Here is a 10,210-nt window from a genome sequence, read left to right on the forward strand (position 1 = left end):
AGCCCAGGATCAGTACAACAAGTATGTGAAAAACGCGAAAGTATGAGCCTGATGAGGGCGAATCCCAGAACTATGCCAGACCTAACTTGCGTTGTCCTCTAAGATATTGATGGAAACCAGGTTTAATTGACTGTTTCAGTGTTGTACTTCATTACTACGTGATGCAATCCAGAAAAAGCCCAGGATCTAGCCATCAAGTATGAGAAATATGCGAAGAATGAGCCTGATGAGAGCAAATCCCAGACCTAACCTAGACCTAACATGAATTATTCTCTAATATATTGATCGAAACCAGGTTTAATTGACTGTTTCAGTGTGGTACCACATTACGATGCGATCCAAACCAGAAAATAACCCAGGATCTGTCAAACGAGTATGTGAAGTGTGCGAAAGTATGAGCCTGAGGAGAGCAAATCCCAGACCTAACCTAGACCTAACATGAATTATTCTCTAAAATATTGATCGAAACCAGGTTTAATTGACTGTTTCAGTGTGGTACCACATTACTACGTGATCCAAACCAGAAAAAACACAGGATCAGTTCAACAAGTATGTGAAGAATGCGAAAGTATGAGTCTCATGAGTGAAAATCCCAGGGCTAACCTAGACCTAACATGCGTTATCCTCTAAAATATTGATCCAAGCCAGGTTTAATGGACTGTTTCAGTGTGGTACCACTTTACTACGTGATCCAAAGCAGAAAAAAACCTCGATCAGGTCAACATGTAAGTTGAAACTGCGAAAGTATGACCCTGATGAGGGCAAATCCCAGGCCTAACCTAGACCTAACATGCGATGTTCTCTAAAATATTGATGGAAACCAGGTTTAATTGACTGTTTCAGTGTTGTACTTCATTACTACGTGATGCAATCCAGAAAATAACCCAGGATCTGTTCAACGAGTATGTGAAGTGTGCGAAAGTATGAGTCTGATGAGGTCAAATCCCAGACCTATCCCAGACCTAACTTGCGTTATCCTCTAAAATATTGATCGAAACCAGGTTTAATCGACAGTTTCAGTGTGGTACCACATTACTACGTGATACAAACCAGAAAAAACCCAGGATCTGTTCAACAAGTATGTGAAAAACGCGAAAGTATGAGTCTGATGAGGGCGAATCCCAGACCTATGCCAGACCTAACTTGCGTTATCCTCTAAAATATTGATCGAAACCAGGTTTAATTGACTGTTTCAGCGTGGTACCACATTACTACGTGATACAATCCAGAAACAGCCCAGGATCTAGCCATGAAGTATGAGAAATATGCGAAAGTATGAGCCTGATGAGGGCAAATCCTAGACCTAACCCAGACCTAACATGCGTCATCCTCTAAAATATTTATCAAGATCAGGTTTAATTGAATGTTTCAGTGTGGTACCACATTACTACGTGAACCAAACCAGAAAAAACCCAGGATCCGTTCAACATGTATGTGAAGAATGCGAAAGTATGAGTCTGATGAGTGAAAATCCCAGGGCTAACCTAGACCTAACATGCGTTATCCTCTAAAATACTGATCCAAACCAGGTTTAATGGACTGTCTCAGTGTGGTACCACTTTACTACGTGATCCAAAGCTGAAAAAACCCAGGACCTGTTCAACGAGTATGTGAAGTGTGCGAAAGTATGAGCCTGATGAGGGCAAATCCCAGACCTATCCCAGACCTAACTGGCGTTGTCCTCTAAGATATTGATGGAAACCAGGTTTAATTGACTGTTTCAGTGTTGTACTTCATTACTACGTGATGCAATCCAGAAAAAGCCCAGGATCTAACCATCAAGTATGAGAAATATGCGAAAGAATGAGCCTGATGAGAGCAAATCCCAGACCTAACCTAGACCTAACATGAATTATTCTCTAAAATATTGATCGAAACCAGGTTTAATTGACTGTTTCAGTGTGGTCCCACATTACTACGTGATCCAAACCAGAAGAAACCCAGGATCCGTTCAACAAGTATGTGAAGAATGCGAAAGTATGAGTCTGATGAGTGAAAATCCCTGGCCTAACCTAGACCTAACATGCGTTATCCTCAAAAATATTGATCGAAACCTGGTTTAATCGACTGTTTCAGTGTGGTACCACATTACGATGCGATCCAAACCAGAAAATAACCCAGGATCTGTCAAACGAGTATGTGAAGTGTGCGAAAGTATGAGCCTGATGAGAGCAAATCCCAGACCTAACCTAGGCCTAACATGAATTATTCTCTAAAATATTGATCGAAACCGGGTTTAATTGACTGTTTCAGTGTGGTACCACATTACTACGTGATCCAAACCAGAAAAAACACAGGATCAGTTCAACAAGTATGTGAAGAATGCGAAAGTATGAGTCTCATGAGTGAAAATCCCAGGGCTAACCTAGACCTAACATGCGTTATCCTCTAAAATATTGATCGAAACCAGGTTTCATTGACTGTTTCAGTGTGGTACTACATTACTACGTGATGCAATCCAGAAAAAGCCCAGGATCTAGCCATCAAGTATGAGAAATATGCGAAAGAATGAGCCTGATGAGAGCAAATCCCAGACCTAACCTAGACCTAACATGCGTTATCCTCTAAAATATTGAGCGAAACCAGGTTTAATGGACTGTTTCAGTGTGGTACCACACTACTTCGTGATCCAAACCAGGAAGAACCCAGGATCTGTTCAACAAGTATGTGAAAAACGCGAAACTGTGTGCCTGATGAGGGCAAATCTTAGACCTAACCCAGACCTAAGATGCGTTATCCTCTAAAATATTTATCCAAACCAGGTTTAATTGACTGTTTCAGTGTGGTCCCACATTACTACGTGATCCAAACCAGAAAAAACCCAGAATCCGTTCAACAAGTATGTGAAGAATGCGAAAGTATGAGTCTGATAAATGAAAATCCCAGGCCTAACATAGACCTAACATGAGTTATACTCTAAAATATTGATCGAAACCTGGTTTAATCGACTGTTACAGTGTGGTACCACATTACTACGTGATCCAAACCAGAAAATAACCCAGGAACTGTCAACGAGTATGTGTAGTGTGCGAAAGTATGAGTCTGATGAGGTCAAATCCCAGACCTATCCCAGACCTAACATGCGTTATCCTCTAAAATATTGATGCAAACCAGGTTTAATGGACAGTTTCAGTGTGGTACCACACTACTACGTGATACAAACCAGAAAAAACCCAGGATCTGTTGAACAAGTATGTGAAAAACGCGAAAGTATGAGTCTGATGAGGTCAAATCCCAGGCCTAACCTAGACCTAACATGCGTTATCCTCAAAAATATTGATCGAAACCTGGTTTAATCGACTGTTTCAGTGTGGTACCACATTACTATGCGATCCAAACCAGAAAATAACCCAGGATCTGTCAAACAAGTATGTGAAGTGTGCGAAAGTATGAGCCTGATGAGAGCAAATTCCGGACCTAACCTAGACCTAACATGAATTATTCTCTAAGATATTGATCGAAACCAGGTTTAATTGACTGTTTCAGTGTGGTACCACATTACTACGTGATCCAAACCAGAAAAAGCCCAGGATCAGTTCAACAAGTATGTGAAAAACGCGAAAGTGTGAGTCTGATGAGGGCGAATCCCAGACCTATGCCAGACCTAACTTGCGTTATCCTCTAAAATATTGATGGAAACCAGGTTTAATCGACTGTTTCAGCGTGGTACCACATTACTATGTGATACAATCCAGAAACAGCCAAGGACCTAGCCATGAAGTATGAGAAACATGCGAAAGTATGAGCCTTATGAGGGCAAATCCTAGACCTAACCCAGACCTAACATGCGTTATCCTCTAAAATATTTATCAAGATCAGGTTTAATTGATTGTTTCAGTGTGGTACCACATTACTACGTGATCCACACCAGAAAAAACCCAGGATCCGTTCAACAAGTATGTGAAGAATGCGAAAGTATGGGTCTGATTAGTGAAAATCCCCGACCTAACCTAGACCTAACATGCGATGTTCTCTAAAATATTGATGGAAACCAGGTTTAATTGACTGTTTCAGTGTGGTACCACACTACTACGTGATCCGAACCAGAAAAAACCCAGGATCTGTTCAACAAGTATGTGAAAAACGCGAAAGTACGAGCCTGATGAGAGCAAATCCCAGACCTAACCTAGACCTAACATGAATTATTCTCTAAAATATTGATCGAAACCAGGTATAATTGACTGTTTCAGTGTGGTCCCACATTACTACGTGATCCAAACCAGGAAAAACCCAGGATCCGTTCAACAAGTATGTGAAGAATGCGAAAGTATGAGTCTGATGAGTGAAAATCCCAGGCCTAACCTAGACCTAACATGCGTTATCCTCAAAAATATTGATCGAAACCTGGTTTGATCGACTGTTTCAGTGTGGTACCATATTACTACGCGATCCAAACCAGAAAATAACCCAGGATCTGTCAAACGAGTATGTGAAGTGTGCGAAAGTATGAGCCTGATGAGAGCAAATCCCAGACCTAACCTAGACCTAACATGTATTATTCTCCAATATATTGATCGAAACCAAGTTTAATTGACTGTTTCAGTGTGGTACCACATTCCTACGTGATCCAAACCAGAAGAAGCCCAGGATCAGTTCAACAAGTATGAGAAAAACGCGAAAGTATGAGTCTGATGAGGGCGAATCCCAGACCTATGCCAGACCTAACTTGCGTTATCCTCTAAAATATTGATCGAAACCAGGTTTAATTGACTGTTTCAGCGTGGTACCACGTTACTACGTGATACAATCCAGAAACAGCCCATGATCTAGCCATGAAGTATGAGAAATATGCGAGAGTATGAGCCTGATGAGGGCAAATCCTAGACCTAACCAAGACCTAACATGCGTTATACTCTAAAATATTTATCAAGATCAGGTTTAATTGAATGTTTCAGTGTGGTACCACATTACTACGTGAACCAAACCAGAAAAAACCCAGGATCCGTTCAACAAGTATGTGAAGAATGCGAAAGTATGAGTCTGATGAGTGAAAATCCCAGGGCTAACCTAGACCTAACATGCGTTATCCTCTAAAATATTGATCCAAACCAGGTTTAATGGACTGTTTCAGTGTGGTACCACTTTACTACGTGATCCAAAGCAGAAAAAACCCTCGATCAGGTCAACATGTATGTTAAAACTGCGAAAGTATGACCCTGATGAGGGCAAATCCCAGGCCTAACCTAGACCTAACATGCGTTGTCCTCTAAAATATTGATGGAAACCAGGTTTAATTGACTGTTTCACTGTTGTACTTCATTACTACGTGATGCAATCCAGAGAAAGCTCAGGATCTAGCCATCAAGTATGAGAAATATGCGAAAGAATGAGCCTGATGAGAGCAAATCCCAGACCTAACCTAGACCTAACATGTATTATTCTCTAAAATATTGATCGAAACCAGGTTTAATTGACTGTTTCAGTGTGGTACCACATTACTACGTGATCCACACCAGAAAAAACCCAAGATCCGTTCAACAAGTATGTGAAGAATGCGAAAGTATGAGTCTGATGAGTGAAAATCCCAGTCCTAACCTAGACCTGACATGAATTATTCTCTAAAATATTCATGAAAACCAGGTTTAATTGACTGTTTCAGTGTGGTACCACATTACTACGTGATGCAATCCAGAAAAAGCCCAGGATCTAGCCATCTAGTATGAGAAATATGCGAGAGTATGAGCCTGACGAGGGCAAATCCTAGACCTAACCCAGACCTAACATGCGTTATCCTCTAAAATATTTATCAAGACCAGGTTTAATTGGTTGTTTCTGTGTGGTCCCACATTACTACGTGATCCAAACCAGAAAAAACCCAGGATCCGTTCAACAAGTATGAGAAGAATGCGAAAGTATGAGTCTGATGAGTGAAAATACCAGGCCTAACCTTGACCTAACATGCGTTATCCTCAAAAATATTGATCGAAACCTGGTTTAACCGGCTGTTTCAGTGTGGTACCACATTACTACGTGATCCAAACCAGAAAAAAACCCAGGATCTGTTCAGCGAGTATGTGAAAAACGCGAAAGTATGAGCCTGATGTGGGCAAATCCCAGACCTATCCCAGACCTAACATGCGTTATCCTCTAAAATACATATCAAGACCAGGTTTAATTGATTGTTTCAGTGTGGTCCCACATTACTACGTGATCCAAACCAGAAAAAACCCAGGATCCGTTCAACAAATATGTGAAGAATGCGAAAGTATGAGTCTGATGAGTGAAAATCCCAGACCTATCCCAGACCTAACTTGCGTTATCCTCTAAAATATTGATGGAAACCAGGTTTAATTGACTGTTTCAGTGTGGTACTACATTACTACGTGATGCAATCCAGAAAAAGCCCAGGATCTAGCCATCAAGTATGAGAAATATGCGAAAGAATGAGCCTGATGAGAGCAAATCCCAGACCTAACCTAGACCTAACATGCGTTATCCTCTAAAATATTGAGCGAAACCAGGTTTAATTGACTGTTTCAGTGTTGTACTTCATTACTACGTGATGCAATCCAGAAAAAGCCCAGGATATAGCCATCAAGTATGAGAAATATGCGAAAGAATGAGCCTGATGAGAGCAAATCCCAGACCTAACCTAGACCTAACATGAATTATTCTCTAAAGTATTGATCGAAACCAGGTTTAATTGACTGTTTCAGTGTGGTCCCACATTACTACGTGATCCAAACCAGAAAAAACCCAGAATCCGTTCAACAAGTATGTGAAGAATGCGAAAGTATGAGTCTGATAAATGAAAATCCCAGGCCAACCCTAGACCTAACATGAGTTATACTCTAAAATATTGATCGAAACCTGGTTTAATCGACTGTTACAGTGTGGTACCACATTACTATGTGATCCAAACCAGAAAATAACCCAGGATCTGTTCAACGAGTATGTGTAGTGTGCGAAAGTATGAGTCTGATGAGGTCAAATCCCAGACCTATCCCAGGCCTAACTTGCGTTATCCTCTAAAATACTGATCGAAACCAGGTTTAATCGACTGTTTCAGTGTGGTACCACATTACTACGTGATCCAAACCAGAAAAAACCCAGGATCAGTTCAACAAGTATGTGAAGAATGCGAAAGTATGAGTCTGATGAGTGAAAATCCCAGGTCTAACCTAGACCTAACATGCGTTATCCTCTAAAATATTGATGCAAACCAGGTTTAATGGACAGTTTCAGTGTGGTACCACACTACTACGTGATACAAACCAGAAAAAACCCAGGATCTGTTCAACAAGTATGTGAAAAACGCGAAACAATGAGCCTGATGAGGGCAAATCCCAGACCTATCCCAGACCTAACTTGCGTTGTCCTCTAAGATATTGATGGAAACCAGGTTTAATTGACTGTTTCAGTGTTGTACTTCATTACTACGTGATGCAATCCAGAAAAAGCCCAGGATATAGCCATCAAGTATGAGAAATATGCGAAAGAATGAGCCTGATGAGAGCAAATCCCAGACCTAACCTAGACCTAACATGAATTATTCTCTAAAGTATTGATCGAAACCAGGTTTAATTGACTGTTACAGTGTGGTCCCACATTACTACGTGATCCAAACCAGAAAAAACCCAGGATCCGTTCAACAAGTATGTGAAGAATGCGAAAGTATGAATCTGATGAGTGAAAATCCCAGGCCTAACCTAGACCTAACGTGCGTTATCCTCAAAAATATTGATCGATACCTGGTTTAATCGACTGTTTCAGTGTGGTACCACATTACTATGTGGTCCAAACCAGAAAATAACCCAGGATCTGTTCAACGAGTATGTGAAGTGTGCGAAAGTATGAGTCTGATGAGGTCAAATCCCAGACCAATCCCAGACTTAACTTGCGTTATCCTCTAAAATATTGATCGAAACCAGGTTTCATCGACTGTTTCAGTGTGGTACCACATTACTACGTGATCCAAACCAGAAAAAACCCAGGATCTGTTCAACAAGTATGTGAAAAACGCGAAAGTATGAGTCTGATGAGGTCAAATCCCAGACCTATCCCAGACTTAACTTGCGTTATCCTCTAATATATTGATCGAAACCAGGTTTAATCGACTGTTTCAGCGTGGTACCACATTACTATGAGATACAATCCAGAAACAGCCCAGGATCTAGCCATGAAGAATAAGAAATATGCGAAAGTATGAGCCTGATGAGGGCAAATCCTAGACCTAACCCAAACCTAACATGCGTTATCCTCTAAAATATTTATCAAGACCAGGTTTAATTGAATGTTTCAGTGTGGTACCACATTACTACGTGAACCAAACCAGAAAAAACCCAGGATCCGTTCATCAAGTAAGTTACAACTGCGACAGTATGACCCTGATGAGAGCAAATCCCAGACCTAACCTAGACCTGACATGCGTTGTCCTCTAAAATATTGATGAAAACCAGGTGTAATTGACTGTTTCAGTGTGGTACCACATTACTATGTGATCCAATCCGGAAATAGCCCAGGATCCGGCCATGAAGTATGAGAAAATTGCGAAAGTAGGAGCCTGATGAGGGCAAATCCTAGACCTAACCCAGACCTAACATGCGATATCCTCTAAAATATTTATCAAGACCAGGTTTAATAGACTGTTTCAGTGTGGTACCACTTTACTACGTGATCCAAAGCGGAAAAGACCCTCGATCAGACCAATATGTATGTTAAAACTTCGAAAGTATGACCCTGATGAGAGCAAATCCCAGGCCTAACCTAGACCTAACATGCGTTGTGCTCTAAAATATTGATGGAAACCAGGTTTAATTGACTGTTTCAGTGTTGTACTTCATTACTACGTGATGCAATCCAGAGAAAGCCCAGGATCTAGCCATCAAGTATGAGAAATATGCGAAAGAATGAGCCTGATGAGTGCAAATCCCATGCCTAACCTAGACCTAACATGAATTATTCTCTAAAATATTTATCAAAACCAGGTTTAATTGACTGTTTCAGCGTGGTACCACTTTACTACGTGATCCAAAGCAGAAAAAACCCCCGATCACGTCAACATGTATGATAAAACTGCGAAAGTATGACCCTGATCAAGGCACATCCCAGGCCTAACCTAGACCTAACATGCGTTATCCTCAAAAATATTGATCGAAACCTGATTTAATCGACTGTTTCAGTGTGGTACCACATTACTATGTGATCCAAACCAGAAGATAACCCAGGATCTGTTCAACGAGTATGTGAAGTGTGCGAAAGTATGAGTCTGATGAGGGCAAATCCCAGACCTATCCCAGACCTAACATGCGTTATCCTCTAAAATATTTATCATGACCAGGTTTAATTGATTGTTTCAGTGTGGTCCCACATTACTTCGTGATCCAAACCAGAAAAAACCCGGGATCCGTTCAACAAGTATGTGAAGAATGCGAAAGTATGAGTCAGATGAGTGAAAGTCCCCGGCCTAAAACAGACCTAACATGCGTTATCCTCTAAAATATTGATCCAAACCAGGTTTAGTGGACTGTTTCAGTGTGGTACCACTTTACTACGTGATCCAAAGCAGAAAAAACCCTCGATCACGTCAACATGTATGATAAAACTGCGAAAGTATGACCCTGATGAGGGCTAATCCCAGACCTATCCCAGACCTAACTTTTTTTTCTTTTTTTTTTTTTTTTTTTTTTGTCGTGAGGAAAATCTTCGAAAGACTCCCTCCCACCTCCTTGGGGAGAGGTGGGAGGGGTGTGTGGGATTCCCCGCGCCCGTACAACGACAGGCGCGGGACCTACCCACTAAAAACCCCACGGTGACCCTTCGGCACGCTTTGGGAGGATACCGGGAATCGCTCGAAGCATTCTTCCGGTATCCTCCCCGTGCCCGCGCTTTCGCGCCCATCCCCCGGGGGGACAATCGGTCCCCCCAGTAGACACACTGCCTCATAGCGGCGGGACGGGGCCACTCCATCCCGCCGTTATCCGTCACGGGGCCGCGTTTAGTGGCGGCTGCGAATCCCAGACCTAACTTGCGTTATCCTCTAAAATATTGATTGAAACCAGGTTTAATTGATTGTTTCGGTGTGGTCCCACATTACTACGTGATCCAAACCAGAAAAAACACTCGATCAGGTCAACATGCATGTTAAAACTGCGAAAGTATGACCCTGATGAGGTCAAATCCCAGACCTATCCCAGACCTGACATGCGTTATCCTCTAAAATATTTATCAAGACCAGGTTTAATTGATTGTTTCGGTGTGGTCCCACATT

Source organism: Colletes latitarsis, unplaced genomic scaffold (genome assembly GCF_051014445.1).
Source record: "Colletes latitarsis isolate SP2378_abdomen unplaced genomic scaffold, iyColLati1 scaffold0006, whole genome shotgun sequence".
In the NCBI taxonomy this organism is placed as follows: domain Eukaryota; kingdom Metazoa; phylum Arthropoda; class Insecta; order Hymenoptera; family Colletidae; genus Colletes; species Colletes latitarsis.